The 5246-nt window shown below is 37.3% G+C and overlaps 1 pseudogene; it reads left to right on the top strand.

Moving 5' to 3' along the window:
- Positions 1 to 4110: 4110 nt before the first annotated feature.
- Positions 4111 to 5219, top strand: LOC101581449 (annotated as a pseudogene).
- The last annotated feature ends 27 nt before the right edge of the window (positions 5220 to 5246 follow it).

The following is a 5246-nucleotide window of genomic DNA, read 5'->3' as shown; positions in this document are numbered from 1 at the left end:
TTTTCTCAACTAAACTATTGATAATACTGAGTTCAAGAACCCTAGTCCAGATTAACTTTAAAATCCACAATTCTAAACTTCCTACCACTGAGTAGAGGCAATGATGCTTTTTTTTTTTTTACTACTGGGAATCAAACTCAGGACCTTATGCTTGCCAGGCAGGTGCTGAGCCCCTTAGCTATAACCCTGGGTCCTCTGAAGCTATCTTTTGGTATAGCAATGACCCTGATTCTCAGTTGAACAGCCAAGTGTTCACTTGTTAATGTCACAGCAGGACAAGTTTCAAATCATTCTTACTTCTTTTTTTCCAAGATATCATTTCTAATTTGATAAATCAGATTATGTTCATGTTTCCCTCAAAGACAGAAGCTCTCACTGAAGGATGACTGATGGATGGCAACATAATTATTCATAGGCATGAGCTAAGACAGGGACCAGTTCATCTGACAGATCCTCAATAATAAAGCGCATTAATCCATTCACTCAAATAACTTGTATCAATTTATTTAAATTAGTCAAGAATAATAAAGTATCAGTTATCATGTTAATGAGGGAACCTTTTCGTCAAAAAGATTCTGACCTCTTGGTATTTTTTAGGGAAGCCAAAAAGCAGCTCATGACCCGATATGCACATGATATACTTTGTGAATTTTCGTAGCCCTGAATGGAGCAGGAGTTCATCTGACTTCCACAGAAAGGAGGTGTAAGAGCCATGACCAAGGAATAAATTCTGTGATCCTAAGGGAAAATATAATGGCTTCCTGTAGACATAGAGAAAAGTGTGAATTGATAGCTGTGGTGGTTGAAACTCAGGGTCTACATTTTTTTCCCATTTGGTAGAGAGAAGAAAAGGTCCAAGAGAGCCCTTAGGAAAAGCCTTGTGTTCTGCCTTCCCCTGGGCATCCATTCTGCTTTTCTGCATCTTCTCTGAAGTACCAGATCATCCCTTTTGTATTCTTACAGCTGCATGGGAACAGAAGAAGTCTTTCTAAAATCTGAGACCTCACAAACTTAGTTTCTGTCAATATCTGCAACTACAATACCAAAAGGAAACAGTGAGACTAAAGCTTTCATTCAGCCAGGAAATCAAGAGATAAGAAAAACCTCTACTGTAGCTTTCCTCTTCCACTAACCTTCTACCATGGCTACCCTTTAGCAAAACTGGAGGGTTAGGGAATGCAATGGCATAGCTCAAACTTCTTGGGAGAGGAAAAGAATCACATCAGGAGATGATATTGACTTCAACCTGAAAAATTTGTCCCTCAGAAATTTGTCCCTTTTCTCAGTGAGTCCTGACTGAGGTCCTCTGTTACTCACCACTTACACATGATACCCAATTCTCTCACTAATTCTGTGTATGGCTCCAAATACAAAACTTTATATCTTGAGACCTAGGTTTCCACACATGGAAAATGAAGAAAACACTGTCAGCTAATTTCATTGTGTCTATTATATATCATTCATTATCATAAAAGTCTTAGATATTTACCTACTTTTTTTTTATTTTAAAGAGAAAAGACAGTGAAAACAATGACACAAGCTGGGAAGAAAGCTTTAGTAGTTTAAGAGCCTGCCTGGCAAGTGCAAGTTCCTGAGTTTGATCTCTGGTATGAAAAAACAAAAACAAAAAACAAGCCAGCAAACAAAAACAACAAAATAACATATACAAAATTTCTAGACAATTTAGTAGGTAACAGTGGTTACTGTATTGCTTAATGTCACATACAAAGTAGGTGCCCAGATTACAAGATACAGGTATGAAAAATTTATCAAAAAATATAAATATAAACCTTTCTGTTCAATACACTAATAAAAATTAATAGTGTATCATATATATATATATATATATATATATATTTCCTTTTCTTTTCCTCTTTTCTCCTTTCCCTCATCCCAGTTTCTCCTTGCTTTTGAACAATCACTTCCCATTATGCAATATATATTGTACATTTTGAATCTTGCTTACTCTTTTAACTTTTTTCTTTTTTCTTTTTCTTTTTTCCCCCACTCAGCCCACCCTGAGGGCAGAGCTGACATGGCATGTGGTGCAGGGGATTGAACCACGGTCCCCTGCACCTGCCTAAGATTGCCTAAGCAGGTGTTTTAGACAGCTGAGCTATCTTCCTGGCCCACTCTTTTAGCTTTTTATACTAGGGAAAGAATGCGATGTTTACACAGGTGAGTCTGACTTGTTTCACTTATGAGTATGGTCTCGACTTGCATCTTTTAAAAGTTTCAAGTTTATCCTTCTTTATAGTGGAATGGCACTCTATTGTACAAAAATACCACATCTGTTTTGTCCATTCTTTGGTTAATGGGAATTTGGGTTGTTTCTAAGATTTCACTATTGCAAATTGTGCTATGAACATGGGTACACATATATTGTTGTGATTTGATGTTTTTAATTCTCTGGGAAAATATCCAGAAAAAAAAAAAAAAAAAACTTCATCAAATGAGACCTCCAATCCTAGTTTTTGAAGAATCTCCACACTGATTTCCAAAGTAGTTGTACCAGTCTGCACTCCTAACAGAAGAGTAGGGTTCCTTTTTCTCTACAGCCCTGCCAGCATTTGTTATTGGTTGACTTATTGATGATAGCCATTCTCTCTGGGATAAGAGACAATTTCAATGTTATTTTAATTTGCATCTCTTAGATTGTCCATAGTATTAAACTTTCTTTCATTATTTATTTGCTATTTGTTATTCTTTATCTGAAAAGTGCTTATTCATTACAGATGCCCATATTTGAATTAGGTCTTTGAACTTGGGGCAGCAGTCTGATTTCTTTCAATTCTTTACATGTTTCAGATACAAGTCCTTTGCCCGAGGGGCAGTTGGATACAAATTTTTCCCACTCTGTGGATTGTCTTTTCACTCTGTTGGCAATTGCTTCAATGTACAAGAAGCTTTTTTAATAAGATGACTTCCCAGTTGTTTGTTCTTTGAAGTATTTCCCGTGCAGTTTGGGTTTTGTTCATGAACTCTCTGCCTATATGTATATATTCATGATTTCTACCTACTTTTTCTCCCAGTAGATTTAGTGTTTCTGCTTTAATATTTAAATGTTTTATTCATTTTGACTTTAGTGAATGGTGATAGATACAGGTCTAATTTTTGTCTTCGACATGTAGAGAACCAGTTTATTGAAGAGGCTATCTTTTTTCCAGTGAACATGTTTGATCCCTTCGTTCAAGATAACATGGCTGAGCGTATTTGTAGTTGTGCCTAAATCTCTTAATCTGTTCCATTGATCCTCAGGTCTGTTTTATTTTTGCCAATATCATGCTGATTTTGTTACAATAGTTTTTTTTTTTTTAATATTACTTCAAATCAGAGGTTGTGATGTCTCCTGCTTTGTCTTTGCTATACAGAATTGCTTTCGATATTCTAGATTTCTTCTGGTTCAAAATTAATTTGAGGACTTTTTTTTCCAGTTTTGTGAGATATGTTGATGGTACTTTGAAAGGGATTGCATAAAATCTGTATAAAAATTTAGGGAATATGGTCATTTTTGCTATGTCAATTCTTCTTGCCCATGAGCAGGAGATATCTTTTCATTATCTGGTATAAGTTAATGAGATTAAAAATATAATTAAAAATTTACCAATAATGAAAATCCCAGGTCCTGATGAATTCGTGACTGAATTCTACAAGAAATTAGAGAATACTATACGCCAATACTCCTCAAACTCTTTAATGACAGTGAAAGGTAAGCAATAATCCATATCTGGTTCCTACAGGCAAGTACACCCTGGTAACAAAACGAAAAGGAGAACTAAACAAAACAGAGAACTATAGACTGATCTCCCTAATGAACATAGATGCAAAAATCCTCAATAAGATACTAGCAAACAGAATTCAGAAAATCATCAAGAAGATTATATAACATAGCCAAGTAGTATTCATCCCAGGAATGCATGGATGGCTCAACATAGGCAAATCAATAACAGTAATACACAACATCAAAAGTGCCAAAGATAAAAGTCACCTGGAAGTTCCAGTCAGTTCTGCCTTGTGGTAACCACCCCCTTCTGAATGTCTTGAGGAGATAGCACTAATGCCTGGGATCTGACCACAGCCTCCTCAGTAGCTGCCCGTGGTTTGCAGACCATGAATCCTCACAAAGTAAACAAGCTTTGGGCCTTTGTGCAAATGTGTAAGGAAGATCCAAACATCTTGCACACTGAGGAAAAGCACTTCCTGAGGGAGTGGATGGAAAACATGGGGTGGGGTAAAGTATCACCTGTTACTCAGAAAGCTAAATTAGAATAAATTATCAAGGAAGAAAATACAGACAGTAAGAAAATGGGGAAAAAAATAAAGACAGATGAGCCATCAAGTGAGGAAAGTGATTTAGAGATTAACAATGAAGGTATGATTGAGGCAGATATTGATATCCCTCAAGAAATGGGAGATGAAAAAAAAAAAAAGAAATGGGAGACGAAAATGTAGAGATAACTGAGGAGATGATGGATCAAGCAAATGAAAAGAAAGGAGCTGCCATTGATGCTCTAAATGATGGTGAACTACAGAAAGCCATTGACTTGCTCACAGATGCCATTAAGCTGAATCCTCGCTTGGCCATTCTACATGCCAAGAGGGCCAGCATCTTCATCAAATTGCAGAAGCCAAATGCTGCCATTCGATATTGTGACAGAGCCATTGAAATAAATCCTGATTCAGCCCAGCTGTACAAGTGGCAAGAGAAAGCACACAGACTTCTGTGCCATTGGGAAGAAGCAGCCCCTGATCTTGCTCTTGCTTGTGAACTGGATTATGATGAGGATGAAAATGCAATGCTTAAGGAAGTTCAGCCAAGGGAGCAGAAAATTGGTGAACATCAGAAAATGTATGAGCAAAAATGCGAAGAATGAGAGATCAAAGAAAGCATATAAAGGGTTAAGAAGGTGCCAGAAGAGCATGAAAAAGCCCAAAGGGAGGAAGAAGCCAGACCAGGTGCAATCAGGAGCTCAATAAGGCTCTTTTCCAGGCAGCTTTCCTGGAGCAATGCCTGGTAATTTCCCAGGAGGGATGCCTGGAATGGGAATAGGCAGGAATGCCTGGGCCCAACGAGATTCTTAGTGATCCAGAGGTGGCCTTACAGAATGTGGCTCAGAATCCTGCAAATATGTCAAAATATCGGAGTAATCCAAAGGTTATGAATCTCATCAGTAAATTGTCAGCCAAATTTGGAGGTCAAGCATAATGCTTATCTGACAAAGCCCTTCCTAAAAGAACAGCAACCT

Source organism: Octodon degus, unplaced genomic scaffold (genome assembly GCF_000260255.1).
Source record: "Octodon degus isolate 3935 unplaced genomic scaffold, OctDeg1.0 scaffold00001, whole genome shotgun sequence".
Taxonomy (NCBI): Eukaryota; Metazoa; Chordata; class Mammalia; order Rodentia; family Octodontidae; genus Octodon; species Octodon degus.
This window is presented reverse-complemented; position numbering and strand designations above follow the sequence as displayed.